Below are 21197 nucleotides of genomic sequence, written 5' to 3' on the forward strand. Positions count from 1 at the left end.
TTACTTTGTGGGATTCTGGAATTTAGCTATTCTTTGGGATTCTGGAATCGTGTTGCTCTTTGAGATTCTGCCAGGTACTTGTGACCTGGATTAGCCACTGCTGGAAACAGGATACTGGGCTTCATGGACCACTGCACTGCCCTAGTATGGCTGTTCTTATGTTCTTATCCAGAGAGTGGCACTGAATACCTGGATATCTTTTGACCACTGTGGTCAGTGTTTAAAAAAAAAAAACTCACTGATTGACTATGTCCTGTAATTTGGGAAGGGAAGTGTTATTTAACTGTAACATTTGCTTTTCTCTGCTACTACTGCTAATCTTTTATATAGCACTACTAGTTGTACACAGCACTGTACACATTATAGGCCTTATCCTATAAAGGTGATGCTCCTAAATTATGAGCATAATCTATTTTGGCTCATATAGTATGCTTGTAATTTATCACCATAAATTATGCTCTTAAATTGAGGAGCATCACCTTTATAGAATAAGGCCCTATATACAGGTACTTTTTCTGTCCCTAGAGGGCTCACAATCTAAGTTTTTGAACCTGGTGCAATGGAGGGTTAAGTGACTTGCCCAAGGTCACAAGGAGCTGCAGGGGGAATTGTACTCAGGTCACAAGGATCAAAGTCTGCTGCACTAACCACTAGGCTACTCCTCCACTAGCAACATTCCATATAGAAGCCTGCCCTTGCAGATCAGCAATGCGGCAGCGCAGGCTTCTGTTTCTGTGAGTCTAACGTCCTGCACATATGAGCAGGACGTCAGACTCACAGAAATAGAAGCCTGCACGGCTGTGTTGCTGATCTGCAAGGGCAGGCTTCTACATGGAATGTTTCTAGTGGAATAGCAACATTCCATGTAGAATCTCCAATAGTAGGAACATTCCATATAGAATCTCCAATAGTAGGAACATTCCATGTAGAATCTCAAATAGGGAAAGGGAACTGGGACTTGACATACCGCCTTTCTGAGGTTTTTGCAACTACATTCAAAGTGGTTTACATATTATATACAGGTACTTTTTCTGTCCCTAGAGGGCTTTTGAACCTGGGGCAATGGAGGGTTAAGTGACTTGCCCAAGGTCACAAGGAGCTGCAGTGGGAATTCAACCCAGATTGCCAGGGTCAAAGCCTACTGTACTAACCATTAGGTTATTCTTTGAAGCCCATAATCGAATTTTGTGCTGTCTGATTGTGCACTATAAAGCTTTCCTTCTCAGGGCCAATGTGACTCGGGCGGCAAGTTGAGGATTAAAATCATCACACGCTGCCCCTCCTCACTCCCGACCTACTACTGTGGTAGCCTCTGACTCCTACCTGCCATCCTGGGCAGCTATGGACAAGGCTGTGTGGGCTGTGGCACGCATTTTGACTCTGACACCTCCTTCTTCAAAGCAAGGAGAGGAGAGGGGGCTCAGAGCTGCAGGGACTGTAGACATAACAGTGGCTGAAGGTCCTCCATCTGACATGGAAGCAAACTCTGAAGGTGAGCTAGTTCGGGGGTGGCATTGAAGGTTTTGAAGATAGCATTGCTTGAGAATTTCTCATTTTAAATTGTTGGTTTTGTCTTCTTTAAGAAGCAGCTGATAGCAAGAAACAAAAATGTGCGAGCCCAAGCAAAACAGAAAATGCAAGCAAGCATTGGCACTTGTTTTTCCGCACTTAAATATGAGCTTTTCAAGTGAACATTTTTGAACACTTATATTTAAAGGTGCAGAAGAATAACCCTGATGTATGCTTGCACTTCTGGTCTTGCCTGGGCATGCACATAAAGGTTGTACTTACTGCCAAACTCTTGCACATGTGCACCAGGTAGTTCTTCCCCCTTGCTCTTGGTTTCGTAATGCACGTACAGTTTGAATACCATTTCTTTTGAGCACTTGAGAGCTAGGTTTCTGCTCTGTTCTTGTGCTATAGGGGTCTGCGCCGTTGGCTTTAGTGAAGGACCTTTGCACATCGGGGCCCAAGTTTGGGCTTTATACAGCAGGGGAGAGTGGGGCAGATATGTCCAAAATGGTGTTGGAAGAAGCTGCCTCTGAAGAGAGGAGAGATGAGGCAAAGGCACACAGGATGCAAGGAAGATAACGCTTGGGAACTTTTGCATTCTGGTCACCTTGAGATTCTTGTAGGTTCATGGCAGTAACTTTCTCTCTTCCACATTCCCCGTCCCATGGACTCTACCTTGCCCACACTATCTTTCTCACTCTCCTTCTTGTATTGTCATTTTCTCTTTCCCTCTCTTACTTTCACACACAGACTCTCTTTTAGGGATGGGCTGTTGTTTGAAACAAATATTGTTCACCAATAAGTGTGTGCACGATCTGTGTAATGCACTAGTGCACACTCTTTCCTGCACTGTCTTGTCTGACATTGCTGCCTGGATGTCTCAACGCCACCTGAAATTAAATATGACCAAAACCGAGCTTCTCATTTTCCCCCCCAAACCCACCTCCCCGCTCCCCCCGTTTTCTATTTCTGTTGATGGCTCTCTCATTCTCCCTGTCTCCTCAGCTCGAAACCTTGGGGTCATCTTTGACTCTTCTCTCTCCTTCTCTGCTCATATCCAGCAGACCGCCAAGACCTGTCGTTTCTTTCTTTACAACATCCGTAAAATCCGCCCCTTTCTTTCCGAGCACTCTACCAAAACCCTCATCCACACCCTTGTCACCTCTCGTTTAGACTACTGCAATCTGCTTCTTGCTGGCCTCCCACTTAGTCACCTCTCCCCTCTCCAGTCGGTTCAAAACTCTGCTGCCCGTCTCATCTTCCGCCAGGGTTGCTTTACTCATACTACCCCTCTCCTCAAGACCCTTCACTGGCTCCCTATCCGTTTTCGCATCCTGTTCAAACTTCTTCTACTAACCTATAAATGTACTCACTCTGCTGCTCCCCAGTATCTCTCCACACTCGTCCTTCCCTACACCCCTTCCCGTGCACTCCGCTCCATGGATAAATCCTTCTTATCTGTTCCCTTCTCCACTACTGCCAACTCCAGACTTCGCGCCTTCTATCTCGCTGCACCCTACGCCTGGAATAAACTTCCTGAGCCCCTACGTCTTGCCCCATCCTTGGCCACCTTTAAATCTAGACTGAAAGCCCACCTCTTTAACATTGCTTTTGACTCGTAACCACTTGTAACCACTCGCCTCCACCGTTCACATTAATTGATTTGATTTGCTTACTTTATTTTTTGTCTATTAGATTGTAAGCTCTTTGAGCAGGGACTGTCTTTCTTCTATGTTTGTGCAGCGCTGCGTACGCCTTGTAGTGCTATAGAAGTGATAAATAGTAGTAGTAGTAGTCTCTTGTAACCAGAGCTAATATTGTGATGTCATAATGCCTCAGGCCACCAATAAGAGCCAACCTCATCAGTGATGTCACAATGGCTTGATTGTCCTATACTTGGCTCACTTTTATTACATAGCTCTTTGAGCAGGGACTGTCTTTCTTCTATGTTTGTGCAGCGCTGCGTACGCCTTGTAGCGCTATAGAAATGCTAAATAGTAGTAGTAGTAGTAGTAGAGAGTGCATATAGCACACATTCTTCAAGAGAAGTATGCACTAAAAAAACCAGGAAAAACCCAAAAGGAACAAAAATGTTCTGGCCACCCATCCCTACTTTCTTTCTTCTCCCTTCAGAGTTAGCCCCACTACTTGTCCACTTCTCTCCCCAGCTTGGCTCCCAGTACTCACCTGCTTCCAGCCTCAAGACCCTATTCTAGCACTCTCTACTTACGCCCTCCCCCCAGGTGTGACCCCCCCCCCCCCCAACTGGCACTGACTCTCCCATCTCCAAAGCTGCCTCTCCTGTAGGTAAATTCAGCTGTCATTGCTTCCTCCTTTCTTCAGCCCAAATGACTTCTGTCCTTCTGGTTCATGCTGATGATGTCACGATCCACATCCGTTCAAAAGTGATCTAAACGAAATAACCAACGAGATCAATCAGAGCCTCCAAATCATGCACTCCTGGGCAGACTCATTCCAGTTAAAACTTAACGCAGAAAAAACTCAATGTGTAGTTCTCACTTCCCAATATAATACAAACAACTACCCCAACATAACCACACCATACTGCACACTTCCCATTTCAGAAAATCTGAAAATTCTTGGAGTCACTATTGACCGAAGCCTCACACTTGACACCCATGTGAAGAATACAACGAAAAAAATGTTCTACTCAATGTGGAAACTCAAAAGAATAAAACCTTTTTTCCCAAGAAACATCTTCCGCACCCTAGTACAGTCACTAGTGATAAGTCACCTGGACTACTGCAACGCTCTATACGTAGGTTGTAAAGAACAGACCATTAAAAAACTCCAAACAGCCCAGAACACTGCAGCCCGACTCATTTTTGGAAAAACTAAATACGAAAGTGCGAAGCCCCTAAGAGAGAAATTACACTGGCTCCCGCTCAAGGAACGAATTGAGTTCAAGATCTGCACAACCGTACACAAAATCATTCACGCAGATGCCCCACTCTACATGTTAAACCTAGTGGACTTACCGCCCAGAAACGCCAAAAGATCAGCCCACAGATATGGAATGCACTACCCAGGGTGTTCCAAGAGCCAGCAATTCTAACAGAAATAATTGCCTGGTATGCTAGAGATTCCAAAAGGTGACTGAGAGGCAAAGAATTGTACTGGAGGAGTCTGTGGCCATGTTGGTCAGAGGGGGAAGGGGGTGAGGAAGTGCCTAGGTGAAACCTAGTTCCCCTTAAGGCACATCTTCTCCAGGCCATCTTTAGAATCCCAAACCGTGGAGGCCTAGGCAGGAGGGTGTGGCCTAGAGGAAAATGAGAATCAGAGAAGCTCAGACTGGATCCAAAGAGTAAGCAAAGCCAGTACGGGGCAGACTTCTACAGTTTGTGCCTTGATCATGGCTGCATAGATTTGGATGGGCTGGAATGGAGCTTATCAAGGTCTTCGATAACAAGGACAGTGCCAGGCAGACTTCTACGCTCTTTGACCTAAAAATTGCATGGCCAAATCAAGTTCAGGTATACATATGTTGTATTTTTTTTTAGTTACATTTGTACCCCGTGCTTTCCCACTCATGGCAGGCTCAATGCGGCTTACATATACAGGTACTTATTTGTACCTGGGGTAATGGAGGGTTAAGTGACTTGCCCAGAGTCACAAGGAGCTGCCTGTGCCTGAAGTGGGAATTGAACTCAGTTCCTCAGGACCACAGTCCCCCACCCTAACCACTAGGCCACTCCTCCACCTCATACCTTATATAATGAGTTTATCTCTTTGGGCAGACTGGATGGACCGTACAGGTCTTTATCTGCTGTCATCTACTATGACCTGCCAACAGTGGCTGAAGTTAGTCTCCTTTCCTTGCTCGCAGTAGCCTCCAAACCTGGCCAGACATCGCTGGAGGATTGCTGAGAAAGAGTTTGAATACTATAGCTTGTAAAGTAGGACAGGCCTTTCTATACAGAGACTGCTAGAACCCATTTTTGTGTTTGACTGTCAGACCATTAGAGACCAGGCCTTTGTGGTGGTTACATCGAAGGGTTACTTATGTTAAACTTTCAGGAAATCACTTAAGACCATGTTATTTGGAAACACTTATCCCAAGGACTCAGCATGTGTCTCCACTGTTGGATGCGCATCAATCTACAGACAATTTTGGACACATTCCCCTTCCCTCCTCTCTCCTGGTTCCCCTACTCCTCCCACCCCTTCCTCATCCTCCCCATTATTTTTTGTGTAGGTTTTCTGTTGTATTAGCTTCTTTATACTGCATTGGCGTCTCTCTCTGTGGTGCGCTGTAAGCCACATTGAGCCTGACGCTGTTGGGAAACTGTGGGGTACAAATGAGATAAATAAATAAATAAAATAAACTGACTTGCCTGCGGAGAGAGGACAGGCTTTGAGTGGAGGAGTGGCCTAGTGGTTAGGGTGGTGGACTTTGGTCCTGGGGAACTGAGTTTGATTCCCACTTCAGGCACAGGCAGCTCCTTGTGACTCTGGGAAAGTCACTTAACCCTCCATTGCCCCATGTAAGCCGCATTGAGCCTGCCATGAGTGGGAAAGCGCATGGTACAAATGTAACAAAAATAAAATAGATACTACTGGAGATTCTACATGGAATGTTGCTACTATTGGAGATTCTACATGGAATGTTGCTATTCCACTAGCAACATTCCATGTAGAAGGCTGCACAGGCTTCTGTTTCTGTGAGTCTGACGTCCTGCACGTATGTGCAGGACGTCAGACTCACAGAAGCAGAAGCCTGCGCGGACACATTGGTGATCTGCAAGGGCCGACTTCTCTAGTGGAATAGCAACATTCCATGTAGAATCTCAAATAGTAGCAACAGTGGAGGAGTGGCCTAGTGGTTAGGGTGGTGGACTTTGGTCCTGGGGAACTGAGTTCGATTCCTACTTCAGACAGGCAGCTCCTTGACACTCTGGGCAAGTCACTTAACCCTCCATTGCCCCATGTAAGCCGCATTGAGCCTGCCATGAGTGGGAAAGCGCAGGGTACAAATGTAACAAAAATAAAATAGATACTATTGGAGATTCTACATGGAATGTTGCTACTAGTGGAGATTCTACATGAAATGTTGCTATTCCACTAGCAACATTCCATGTAGAAGCCTGCACGGCCACATTAGTGATCTTCAAGGGCCGACTTCTACATGGAATGTTGCTAGTGGAATAGTAACATTCCATGTAGAATCTGAAATAGTAGCAACAGTGGAGGAGTGGCCTAGTGGTTAGGGTGGCGGACTTTGGTCCTTGGGAACTGAGGAACTGAGTTCGATTCGCACTTCAGGCACAGGCAGCTCCTTGTGACTCTGGGAATGTTGCTAGTGGAATAGCAACATTCCATGTAGAATCTCCAATAGTAGCAACATTCCATGTAGAAGCCTGCACGGCCACATTAGTGTTCTTCAAGGGCTGACTTCTACATGGAATGTTGCTAGTGGAATAGCAACATTCCATGTAGAATCTCAAATAGTAGCAACAGTGAAGGAGTGGCCTAGTGGTTAGGGTGGTGGACTTTGGTCCTGGGGAACTGAGGACAGCACAGGCAGCTCCTTGTGACTCTGGGCAATGTCACTTAACCCTCCATTGCCCGCCACATTGAGCCTGCCATGAGTGGGAAAGCGCGGGGTACAAATGTAATAAAAATAAAAAAAATAAATGTAGTGAACCCAACTGCATGAATAAAAGTATGATAGAGACTTTTTTTTTCTGGTTTAAACTGTCAGCTGCCTGTACATGTGATGGGCTACTACCCAGTACAATGACAATGCTATCACAGGGTGATACAGCATAAAGAAAATGGAAGTCATATGAGGAAGAAACTTTGAGGCATGAGAGTGAGAGAGGCCATTAATGTGGAAGTTAAGCAAACAAGACGAAAGCATCAAAGTCAGAAAGGAAGGAGGAGGAGGAGGAGGGTCAACAGATGTGAACTGACAGATGGTAGGCTCCTGAAAGGAAGAAGCTAAAACCACAGCAGAGGAAGAGTTGCACCCTGGTACCACAGCTGCAGCCCTTCCACGCTAGGTGCATGGGAGAAGAGGTAACCTCCAACAAGAGAGCATCAAGTGAGAAGGGCATTAGAGGAAAGTCAGAGCTCAGTCAGATGAAGGAGATGGATGGAGTGAATTTGGATTAGTTTATTGGACATTGAGCTAGCATTCCATGCACAAGAAAAGGGACAGAAAATGGACAGGAATAAAAAGGAGGAAGACTAAGAGTTTGATGTATGTGGATGGGATGACAGTTGATATTGAAAGGCCATTGTGATTGAAACCACCAGGGGGCCAACAACAAGGAAGAGGAGGGAGAGAAAAGTGGAGCCCTGGTCTCAGGGACCCGACAAGCAATTAAGTTGGCTCCATCCAACAATGTATGCCTGCAGTACTTTTCCATGGGACCTTTGTGATAGGAAGAGCTCTGTATTGTCTTCCATACAGGGCCCATGTGCTCTGTCAGAGGATGCTGAATTTTGGACAGATAACTCCATTCAAAAATTATCCATTTTCAAAAATGAGTAGCCAGTGGTGTTCTGGGGCAGGGCCAAAATGTATCCATAAAGAGCGATATTTAGCTGCTATTAAGATAACATTTATCCATTTAGGTGGACCGCATAAGTATCAATCCTAACTTTAAATACAGGTCAGACCTAATAACCCTACCGCTATGCAATATACACACCGAAGCACAGGACAACTTCACACTCCACTTCCCCAGCTGCCAGGGTCTACGATACCAGACGGTCTGTTCGTCGGGCTTTACCTGTCTATGCACTAAGAACTGGAATGCACTCCCTAAAATGCTAACATGCTTGGACAAAATTACCTGATGTTTCGTAAGCAGCTAAAGGCATACTTTGTCAAAAAATCCTTCCACGAAGCCCCATTATAAATCAGTTATGAATTGCCATCTCTTACTCCGTAGCGTCCTCTCCTCCTCTAGCCTGGACCCGACCCCACACTACCTTCTACTAATAGATATCCTTCCACTACCCAGACCCCTTCCTTCCTATCTTTGTATGGATACCCCTGTCCTACCTCAAGCCATATTGATCAATATGAATCGGATATCCCTGTTTCATTGTAACTCCCTCGTTCTATGTAAGCCACATTGAAACAATAGAATTTGGAAAATGTAAGGTAGAAATGCCGAAATCAATAAAATAGTATAAAACAGTTAGGTCCACTGAATATCAGACACGGAAGTAAGCAGATAAATCATCTGCTTGTTTGTATGCATCTAGCTTTTCCTACATAAGCACGCAATTATGGAACACATTACCAAAGGTCATAAAAACAATGCACGACCTGGCAATCTTCCGTAAACTACTGAAAACCAACTTGTTCAAGAAGGCATACCCAGTGGCGTAGCAGGGGGGGCTGCCACCCGGGGCGGGGCGGTTCGCTGTTGCACCCCCCCCCCCCCCGGGTGCAGCACGATGGCACCCCCCTCCCCCACCCCCGACCAGCTCCCACACACTACCTTTAAAAAGAATATCGGGAGCACGCCTGCCCTGCACGTAAAAGAAATGTGGACCGTCGGGCCTTCTCTCGCTCTGTCTGTCCTGCCCTTGCGGAAATAGGAAGTTGCATCAGCGGAGGGCAGGACAGATAGAACGAGGGAAGACCCGAGGTCCACATTTCTTTTACGTGCAGGGCAGGCGTGCTCCCGATATTCTTTTTAAAGGTAGGGTGCGGGAGCTGGTCGGGGGGGGGGGGGTGTTGATTCACCAAGGGGGGGAGCTGGCAGAGAGCACCCCCCCCCCCGAGCTGACACCCGGGTCGGACCGCCCCTCCCTCCCCCCCCCTTGCTACGCCACTGGGCATACCATAAGGATTCATCCCAAACACTAGACATTTAGACTCTACATTCCCTCAGACTTTCAGGGTCCCCTCCCTCCCTTCCTCTGACTTTCAGGGTCCCTCCCTCCCTCCGAGATTCAGAGCCCCTCCCTCCGTGTTTCAGGGTCCTTCCCTCCCTCTCTCCGAGTTTCAAGCTCCCTCCCTCCCTCCCAGTTTCAAGCTCCCTCCCAGTTTCAGGGTCCCCCCCTCCCTCCCTCCCAGTTTCAAGGTCTCTCCCTCCCTCCCTCCCTCCCTTCCGAGGAGTCGTGGCGGCTGCCCACACACCCTCCCATGGGGCCCGAAGGGGTAGCCGCAGCCGTCACCTGCTTTCCTCCTCTGCAGCGCTGCTCCAACTCCTGAGATCCCCCCTCCCCCGCGCCAAGCGCAGGAACGCGCGAGCGCACCCGCGCGCCGGCTAGGCACAGCATCACGCTCTCCGAGGCTCTGCCCCCTCGCTCACGCCCAAGAAGGACTCCGACCTTTCTTTCCCTGCCATTGGTTGCGACGCTCTGGGCTACTCCGCCCCTCAACGCTTCTGTTTCTTTCAAGCTCCGGCTCCGCCCCTGTGCCCTGCCCCTTTCGCCCCTCCTCCTCCAGCTCTGGCGTTCTATGTGACGTCAGCCTGATCTACAGAGCCTAGCAGACCAACTCTGAAGAAAGCCACGGGCACAGGCAGGAAGATAGAACGTTAGAGGTGAGAATTATTAGATAGGATTGTAAGCCACATTGAACCTGAGTTTCACTTGGGCTGCTAATATGGGATAGAAATGCCATAAATAATAAATAATGAAATAAATGTCCCAGAATGTTTCAGCGCTGGTTTAAAGGATGCCACAAAACACAACCAGCCAATGACATGAAGTCAAAGAGTCCTTTATACAAAGCACCAATACCTGGGTCCAGTTAGTGGTGCTTTGAATAAAGGACTCTCTGACTTCAACCCGTTGGCTGGTTGTGTTTTGTTGCACCCTCTATTCTTGCTTTGGACTTTGGACCACATGCAGAGGTTACTACCTGTTTCGTGTTTTTGTCAGTGCTGGTTTAACAATGTCTGATGCTTACAAAACCGTTATCACCCCCAAAGCCTGATGATACTTTGAAAGTGCAGCTGTTCTCGGCAGTAGAGATTTGAATCACTGACAGGTGAAAATCTTTCTTCCCTCCTTCCTTTCTGCCTTTCTGATGAGTGATCTCTAAAAAAGGAAACAAGGCACCGGTTCAAAAAAAAAAAAAAATCCATCCTCTGGTTTCAGACTAAATCAGCACTTCTTAACCCAGTCCTCGGGCCACACCCAACCTGCCAAGTTTTCAAGATATCCTCAATGAATATGCATTAGATAAATTTGCATGCACTGACTTCATTGTATGCAAATCTCTCTTGCATATTCATTGCAGAAATCCTAAAAACCTGACTGGCTTGGTGTACCCCGTGGGCTGGGTTTATTTATTTATTGAGATTTATTTGTCCAAGGCAGTGTACAGCAGTTAACAGCATAATAACAGTAAAATAACCAAATATAAAACATAAATACAAGAAAAGAGGTAAACTTGAGAACAGCAAATTACACCCTAATAAAAGGACTAACGTGAAACAGTATAAAAATATTCACAATTAACAGCACTGCATTCAAATAACATAGATATAATATGGTCAGCATAATACCAATGAAATGCCTAATAAGCACACATTAGAACATTCGATAACATAGATATAATATGATGTTAGCTTACTAGAAATGGAACAAGCTAATAAACACACGTTAGAACATTCAAATAACATAGATATGATGCTAATGCTTTTCTACAATACTGCTTACCATGTAGCTGAGAGGCCAAGTGAAGATATATAGATGTGGACAAGATGGATGGTACAGACTCAGTTGGGATAACTAAATGGGAGGCTAAATTCAAAGCAAGTTCTTTGTACAGTTAAGCAAGATATAAGGAACTGGTCTAAGTTCCAGGGTGTGTAGTCCAGGTGCAGAATGAGTGTATAGTCAGTTGCCATATGTATGAAACACTTAGGAGAAGAGCCAGGCTTTCACCTGCTTCCCGAGTGTGGGGACTACTCCTGAGAAGGCTTTCTGGCAGGTATCACGTCGTACAGTTTCTTTTGATGAGGGTACAGATAGTGATGCTCCTTGAGGGATGTCTCAAAGGTGTGTAAAGTGCTAACTTATTCTTGAAGTGCTCTGGCCCATTTTGTCTGAGGACCTTGAAAATCAAACATAGAGTTTTAAATTTAGCCCTGTAAGGTACTGGTAGCCAGTGTAGTTGAGAACCCCTGGATGCACTGGGTTAGGGTTACCATATGTCCGGGCAACTGGGCAGGTTTTGTCAATCTGCCCATTTGTCCGGATTTCCTACAGGGCGGCCCGCCCACCAGCCTGCCCATTTGTCCAGAAATCCAGACAAACGGGCAGATTGCTAGCCTCCCCTCCCCTTACTTACTAGTGCCCTGGTGGTCTAGTGACTTCTTCCGCCTTCGGGGCAGGAAAGAGCCCCCTGTTTCCTGCCCGGAGCGCTTCCCTGCAATGCATCCTTCCTGTTGGTGATCTTGGCGCCGATTCAAAATGGCCACCGAGAGTTGACGTGACCTCGCAAGACTTCAACTCTTGGCGGCCATTTTGAATCGGCGCTGAGATCACCAACAGGAAGGATGCATGCAGGGCAAGGCTCCGGGCAAGAAAGAGGGGGCTCTCTCCTGCCCCGAAGAGGTCACTAGACCACCAGGGCAGTAGTAAGGTAAGGGGAGGGGGGTGACGGGGAGGGGGGGTGATGGGGTGTGTGACAGGGGGGAGGGGAAAATGTGACAGGGGGCAGAGCGAGGGTGTGAAAAGGGGCGGAGTGAGAGTGTGAAAGGGGGTGGGGCGGGGTGGGTGTGGATCACACTTTAGCCATTATTTTAAAACAGCGGTTCTAAACCTAGTCCTGGGGACACTCTCAGCCAGTCGGGTTTTCATGATATCCACAATAAATATGCATGAGATAATTTTGCATACACTACCTTCATTCTATGCCGATCCATCTCATGTATATTCATTGAGGGTATCCTGAAAACCTGACTGGCTAGCTGTGTCCCAAGGTCGAGAACCCCTGTTTTAGAACCATATCCGCATGTAAATAGCAGCATTTATATGCCTATATTGCATACATGTGGAATTACTGGGTTCAGAAAGCTGCTCTATACACATGGAAATCTACACAACACAAGGGGACGTGGCTTGGGCAGGATTAAACTCTACTCGTATTTTCCTGATTTTCCTGGTAATTCTTGGCTTCCACTCTAGGTGGCAGCAAAACCTGTGCTAGTGTTACCACTCAGCTCTTCAGAAACATATTCAGATTCAGGCAACTTTATTAGATGACATTTTGTACCTGGGTTGCCAAGGTATTCCTAGTGGTGAAATAATTAGAGAAAACAGGTTCTAGAACAAGGGGTCATCAGTCAGATCCAAAGAGGCCAGGTGATATTAAAAAAGATAAGAATAAAATGCAGAACCAAACAGCGAAAAACACAAGGATTGTGCAAGTAAAAACAATGTAAGAAATCATTAGAGAGGTGCCATTCAGTTTTGTCATTCAAGCCTTTAAGCTCTACTGTTCTTAATTCCTTCTCACAGCGTTAACAGGGAAGTATTCCAGTCGCTTCCATGTTCTCTTTTAGGAACCGAATCGAGAATAAAACACCGTAGTGTATCAAAAGCATCTGCCTTCAAAAGACAGTGAGATACCAGTGGAGTCAAACTGGAAGGAACTGAAGGAAGAACCAGTATGTGGTGAGGGAATGGATTTGATAAACCTCCTTTCTGTGGTACAACTAAAACAGTTATTTATTTATTTATGACATTTATATCCCACACAAGTTTGAGTTCAATGTGGCTTACAATAAACAGTATAGGATACATAACAAAGAATAATGCATAAGAAAGTAATTTGTTGTAAGAATCCAATTTTACAATACAGTATCATAAACGTACTGGGATAACTATGGATGTTTAACATTCAGAAAATCTATTATGAATGAGAAATTGTACATGAAGCAAAGAGAAGGTTAATGGTAAATAGAGTAATAACCAATTCAAGTAAATTAGTTGTTTGAGATATGACTGTTCTTTATGAGAGTTTGTTTGAATAGGAACGATTAGAGGATTTTGCGGAATCTAGTATATTTCTGTACATTTCCAATTTTGGGTGGTAAGGAGTTCCACCATTTGGTTCCTAAGTAAGTGAAGTCTACAGAGTGGACAGTTTTATAGATCACTTTTTTGCAATTTGGGAGGTGTAGTCTGAGATATCATATTTAGTGTTTCTTTGAGGTAAGTTTATTAATGGTACCATATAGTCTGGAGCTGTGCCATTTCTTATTTATTTATTTATTTGGATTTTGCTCACACCTTTTTCAGTAGCAGCTCAAGGTGAGTTACATTCAGGTACTCTGGATATTTCTCTGTCCCAGGAGGGCTCACAATCTAAGTTTGTACCTGAGGCAATGGAGGGTTAAGTGACTTATCCAGGATCACAAGGAGCAGAAGTAGGATTTGAACCGGCCACTTCTGGATTGCAAGACCAGTGCTCTAATCACTAGGCCACTCCTCCACTTGTTATTTTTTAGGGTTCTACATGGAATGTTGCTACTGTTTGAGATTCTGAATGGAATCTTTATTTATTTAGATTTTGCTCACACCTTTTTCAGTAGCAGCTCAAGGTGAGTTACATTCAGGTACTCTGGATATTTCTCTGTCCCAGGAGGACTCACAAGCTAAGTTTGTACTTGAGGCAATGGAGGGTTAAGTGACTTGCCCAAGATCACAAGGAGCAGCAGTGGGATTTGAACCAACCACCTCTGGATTGCAAGACTGGTGCTCTAACCACTAGGCCAATCCTCCACCCCAAAGAGTCTTGTTACTCTTTGGGGTTCTACATGGAATGTCACTACTCTTTGAGATTCTGCATGGAATCTTGTTATTCTTTAGAATTCTAGAATCTTTATTTATTTAGATTTTTTTCTCACACCTTTTTCAGTAGTAGCTCAAGGTGAGTTACATTCAGGTACTCTGGATATTTCTCTGTCCCAGGAGGGCTCACAATCTAAGTTTGTACCTGAGGCAATGGAGGGTTAAATGACTTGCCCAAGATCACAAGGAGCAGCAGTGGGATTTGAACCTGCCACCTCTGGATTACAAGACCAGTGCTCTAACCACTAGGCCACTCCTCCACTATAGCAACATTCCATGTAGAATCTCAAATAATAGCAACAGAATTTCAAATAGTAGCAACATTCCATGTAGAATCTCAGATAATATCAACATTCCATATAGAATCTCAAATAGCAACATTCCATGTAAAATAGTAGTAACAGAATCTCCAATAATTTATTTGGATTTTGCTCATACCTTTTTCAGTAGTAGCTCAAGGTGAATAACATTCAGGTACTCTGAATATTTCTCTGTCCCAGGAGGGCTCACAATCTAAGTTTGTACCTGAGGCAATGGAGGGTTAAGTGACTTGCCCAAGATCACAAGGAGCAGCAGTGGGATTTGAACCGGCCACGTCTGGATTGTAAAACTGGTGTTGTAACCACTTGGCGCCCATGCCCCTATGGCCCCACCTAGCTACGCCCCTGATCACTAGTCTATTGTTATTGAGTGAACGGAGTGTTCGTGTCGGTGTGTATGGAATAGTAAGATTGGCAAGGTAAGATGGGGTTGCTAAATGGAGCGCTTTATATGTCAAAGTGGGAACCTTGAATTTTACTCTATAAACTATCGGAAGCCAATGAAGACGATATAAAAGTGGTTTGGCCCTGTCATATCTTGAGGCTTGACAGATGATACGAGCAGCCGTATTCTGAATTGTTTGTAACCATTAATTTAGTTTTCACTTTACTTAGCTTTAGTTTGGATTCTGAGGCCCAGGTTTCCATCAAATTTAAGCCAAGTTTTGCCTTTTGTAAGATGTCTTCAATGTTCTTTTTGAAGGTTATGTATATGGTAACATTGTCAGCATATATGAAAGTTTCGAATCCTGCTGTTTCTAGTCTGTTATCTAGTGGTGACATCGTTACATTAAACAGAATGGGTGATAGTGGAGAGCCCTGAGGGACACCACAGTCCGGTGACCAAGGAGAGGATAAGGTTCCTTTCATTTTCACTTTGTAAGATCTCGATTTCAAGAATCCTACTGGGCTCACAATTTAACTTTTGGGATCTCTTTTAAGATTATTTCTTTAATGCATAAACTCATTGACGTCTTGTTCATCGTTGCACCCTCTTTCCTGTGATGTTCCGCAAGGCTCAATTCTTCCATCCTATCTCTTTAATCTTTTTCTCAGTCCACTTCTAATTCAGACTTTTACTATTAGTTCCTACTACTGTGCAGATGCTATTCTTTTAGTCCATTACTTCACTGTCTCCCCATCAGAGAAAGAATTAACTTTAAAGTCCACACAATGATTTACAGGATATTACACGGAGAAGGCCCCGCCTACATAAATCACCTTATCGACCTCCCAACCAGGAACAGGTTGACGTCTTCCTGTACTTACCTTAATCTACACCTCCCCAACTGCAAAGGTATTAAGTACAAATCCTTCTACGCATCCAATTTTTCCTTTTTAGGTAGCCAGCTTTGGAATGCTCTACCAAGACCTATCCATACCATTAACGGACTTTTGCCCTTCAGAAAAGCACTGAAGACCCATCTCTTCAAGATAGCCAACTCTAATGACCCAACTTAACCAAAACTTGTCCACATGATTCTTATAGACAACAGTTATACATTGACCATGTTTCCCATTAGCCTTTTTGCTACCCCATATCCATTCCTTTCCATCTTTCTACACCTACCTCCCAATGCTCATTTCCTTCTGAACCCAATTCCTCCTATGTTTCAACTTATTTATTCCGATAACCCCATTAATTTTGCGTTTACCACAAACTGTATATTCTTCTTTATATTGTTACTATGTAAGCCGCATTTAGCCTGCCACGTGTGGGAAAGCGCGGGGTACAAATGTAATAAATAATAATAATTACACTGATCCAACTTCTCTAGAAAGAAAAAAGTGACACATGCTCGTACGTTCAATTTTATAAACTTTGTATGATGTTATAACAAATTAAAATTATATTAAAGTTTTGCTGTCCTCTCAGTAAGGCCAACATACAATCCCTCTAGTGGAAAAAATGATGCACAAACTTGTGCAAAAATATACTCAAAACCTAACCAATACCTACCATAACAGCACTAACTCCCAGGACTCAAAGACCAACAACCGTACCTATGAAAAGGCAGTTGTTGGAGGAAAAGGCACTATATGCAGCACTACATATCAGTATATAACAAATTAATATACGATTATAATGCCTGGCACCTTCCAGCGTTGCCAACTTAACTTTACATATACAGTGCAGTAGCACTTCCCAGAATCATTACGCTGGCATCTGAGAAGAGGTGGTATCAGTCAGTGCCATGGACTCCTAACCCATTCTTTTCATTAAATTGTAAGGCAGGATAATAAATATTAAGAAACTTGGAGACTTGACACTTCCAAGAATCATTTAGCTAGCACCTGAGAAGAGGTGGCATCAGCTAGTACTATGCAGAATCACTAAGCTGGCATCTGAGAAGAGAAGGCATCAGCCAGTACCATGAAGTGGCACCCTGTTAGAATCATTAAGCTGCCATCTGAAAAGAAGTGGCATCAGCCGATACAATGTAGTGGTACCCTGCTAGAATCATTAAGCTGGCATTTGAGGTGGCATCAGCTTGTGCCATGTGTTACCCTCCCCCCTTGGTGTCGTCAGGCCCCCATCGGTCTGCTGTGAAGCAAAATCGCCGCACAGGAAGGCGCAGGCAAGAGTGAGCCATCAGCTAACTGTTGCAAGTTTTCGCGGCTGAGGATACCTGCTGGGATCTGGAGGACAAAAGGGGAGGAGACTGCTTGCCGGGGTCTGGTGTACATTAAAGCCTCCAGTTTAATATGATGTGTTTGATGTAGAAGTGAACATACTGGCGTTTATAGGTTTGTGAGGGTTCAATAAAGTATTTCTATTATGGTGGAAGGCCCAATGGCTAGACCCCATTGAAGGGTTAATCCTGCGTTGGATATGAGTATTGTAAAGAAAAGTGTCTCCCAACCAGAGTGTCTAGAGGTTTCAGGACAGTGAGAAATGCCTGGTACCTCACAGTAACCCTCACCTTTGATTTTTATGAATGATGTCTTCAACGTTCTCGTCTTGTGAACTGAAAGTCGCCTTGGTGCTAGGTAACTTTTTCTGTGTGTGTCTGTCAGACCTGGTGCACGGCTGATAAGAGGCTTCTCCTGCTTAAAACATATTTGTACCCCGAAATGAGTTCCTCTCAGTACCATCTGCTGCTGAGAGATGAAGATCACAGGACTGCTTGGAGGATGTCCCCTCCCAGACTGTGCTCACAGATAGGCAATTCACAGAAGAAAGAGCAGGCAGGGAAGGTCAAGAAATTACAGTGGCGGGGAAAAAGTGCGAACTTAAGGCTCAGGCAGGCAAAAGCCTAAGTGGTCCTATTCCTCATAGTAACACGGCAATACAGCTGTTTCAAGCCACTGAGGAGGGGGGGGGAAACCTAGTGGCACTGCAAGTCATTCCGGGGGGGGGGGGTCTTTTACTCAAGGTGACTAGGTGAGCTCGAGTTTTCTGCAGCAGGTCTCATTTTATTCCTATGGGCCCTGCTGCAGACCACTCAAGCTAATCTTTAGTAAAAGATCTCCTCAGTAAGGAGCTGGATTCTTAGCCACAGAAGATTGTGGCAGTTACCCCGGCCCACAAAGAAGAAATATCTGAAAGTAAAGTACAGGGAGACACATATGATAGCTCTCTGGTGAGAAACTGAAGGAAAGAGAAGCCTTGGAGGGGACACACACACGCACACACAAAGAAACCCCCTCTTCTTACCAGGCTTGCCCAACTTCAATCCTCGAGGGCTGCACACGGGTCAGGGTCTCAGGATATCCATAACGAATAGTCATGAGAAAAATTTCCATGCCCAGTATATCCACTGTATGCAGATCTCTCTCATTCCTATTTGTCAGGGATAGCCTGAAAATCTGATCTGCTTGCATTCTCAAGGATTGGACAAGCCTGTCTGGACTAACTGCCCAGTCACATGGAACTAGAAAGTGGTGTCTATCCGGTGTGTTTTTTTTCTAGCAAAAAAAGGTGCCGGTACTCAAATGTTAGGCCACCCTTCAGGGGTGGGGAGATTACTGAGAGACCCACCCCAGAATGGCCAGGCCCCCTGCAACCAGTCCCAGAATCTATGACAAGGCAGAATTAGTGTGTACATCCTGACCTCTTTCATTAAAATTTGGGGTCCACAAGTCAATTTTAGGAGACAATGGAAAAGGTGCCGGTACTCAGTACCCACAAGCACCCCCTCAAAGAAAGCCCTGTGTCTATCTATCAGGTAGTGGAGGCTGAAAGCAGAGTCCTACTGGCATGACAGGATGCGGGTTCCTGAAACTGTAAAGCACTGATGGCAGACTCAGCACTCACCCCTTCTTCTCTTGTCTGATGCACCCAGTGTTGCTACCTTGTTCCTTTTATTGCATCCTGCAGGGGTTGGTGGACCCAGATAAAGCTGGATCAACCAATGCAGGCTAGAAGGAATGGGACAGTAACACAGGTTCTGTCATCTGGGAGAAGGGGGATGAAGGGGGGTGAAGGGGTGAGTGCAGGAGTCCTGATAACATTATACAATACATTACTTGTAGATAGGATTACCATATGGCTCCAGAAAAGTACCTCTGGTCATATTTTGAAAATAATATAGAAACTAGTTGGTAATGATATAGGGCAGGAGATCCCAACTCGATACTGGTCTGCTTTATAGGATACTAGTAAAAAAGGCCTGTTTCTGACACAAATGAAACGGGTGCTAGCAAGGTTTTCTTCGTCTCCCCTGCAGCCACCCATGTCCAGCGACCCTCCTCTCCCCCAGCGCCCACTGCAGCCACCCATGTCCAGCGACCCTCCTCTCTCCCCTGGCCCCCCTCCTGCCACCCATGTCCAGCGACCCTCCTCTCTCCCCTGCCCCCCTCCAGCCACCCATGTCCAGTGACCCTCCTCTGGACATGGATGAGCTGTGAGGCATGTTCCCTCCCCCCCGGGTTCTGAAGTTGACATCACAATGGCTACGGTGATGTCAGCCTGATCTACGGAGCCTAGCAGACCAACTTGGAATGAGCCACGGTCCCAGGCAGCAAGTCAGAAAGTTGGAGGTGAGAATTATTATATAGGATGTTTAATGAATACGCATGATGTATTAGCATAGATTTACATACACTGGATCTCCCATATATCTCATGCATATTCATTTTGACTTGTTAGGAAACACTGATATAGCATACATGTATTAGATAAAAGAGTTGCACCTCTGGAAATGAATAAATACACTGGGGTCAGTATTACAACCACAATACTTTGCTGACTGGTATTCAAATGGAGCTTGCTTCTCCTTTAGTCTGTCTGCATTCATATTTTGTGTATTTCTGCTCCACATAAATCGTTTTGTTTCTTTCATATAGCTTTAAGATCATGAAGCTATCACCAGAGATTTAATTCTACTTTCTGAAACCCATTTAATGTGCCTTTTAAAGAGTACATGCAACTCTGACAAATCAGTCTCAGATTTGAATGTGGAGCAGGATGTTCGTACGTATATTCGCCACAGTCTGATCTATATTTGAATTCTCCACGGTCTAATCCAGATTTCCAGTCATTCACTCACAGGTAGATGCTTTGCTAAGTACCAATTAAACATCTGGTGGCCACACATTCGCCCATGTCCGGCTGAAAACATATTAACAGTTGTCCACACATAGGTGGCAGGTTAAAACTTGGTTGTCAAATTGTTGGGGCAGGCACTAGATATGGAAATATGTATTTTCCCAAGACTTTCCTTCAAGATTCTTCAGTGATATTCATTCAAAAGGTATTCAGCTTATGCACTAAAAGGCTTTTAGAAGATTATATGGCAATTAAGAGGATTCTGAAGATCTTTATAAATTGGGAGGTCTGGATTACTGTTGATTCATATACTTTCTCTGTGTACTGCTGCATCCCTTCAAATATAAGGCAGAATTATATTCGACAATAGCGATAGCCATTCAGCTAAAGCAGATTTCAGGGTTCCAGAAATAAGCTTCATCGTTGAGTTAAGTTGTACATCCTGGGCTAACCCATTCCAACTGAAACTAAACACTGAAAAAACACATTGCCTCATCCTTTCCTCTCAACATAACAAGTACAAACCTACAACCATAAATACTCCAGGACATACCCTCCCTACCTCAGAGCGAGGTTTGAAAATACTTGGCGTCACACTTGATTGCAACCTTACTCTTGAGACCCAAGTAAACTCAGTAACAAAGAAAATGTTCTACTCAATGTGGAAGCTCAAACGATTAAAACCTTTCTTCCCAAGAGCAACCTTTTGATATCTAATACAATCAATGGTCCTAAGCCATGCAGATTATTGCAACGGAATCTACGCGGTTTGCAAAGAACAACTCATAAAAAAACTCTAGACCACCCAAAAACACAGCAGCCAGGCTGATATTCAACAGAACATGCTTCGAAAATGGCAAACCTCTTCGAGAAAAGTTGCACTGGCTCCCAATCAAAGAACAGACCACCTTCAAAATCTGCACTTTAGTCCACAAAATCATATATGGCGTAGTCCCAGGATACATGATAGACCTTATAGATCTGCCAATAAGAAACAAAGTCAAATCGTCAAGATCCTACCTAAACCTACCCTACCCAAATTGCAAAGGACTGAAATACAAAACAACTTACGCATCCGG

The 21197-nt window shown here is 44.8% G+C and overlaps 1 pseudogene; it reads left to right on the forward strand.

Moving 5' to 3' along the window:
• Positions 1-1341: 1341 nt before the first annotated feature.
• Positions 1342-21197, forward strand: part of LOC115478387 — an 85640-nt pseudogene continuing 65784 nt past the window's right edge.

The sequence above is a fragment of the Microcaecilia unicolor genome, chromosome 10 (genome assembly GCF_901765095.1).
Source record: "Microcaecilia unicolor chromosome 10, aMicUni1.1, whole genome shotgun sequence".
Classification (NCBI taxonomy): domain Eukaryota; kingdom Metazoa; phylum Chordata; class Amphibia; order Gymnophiona; family Siphonopidae; genus Microcaecilia; species Microcaecilia unicolor.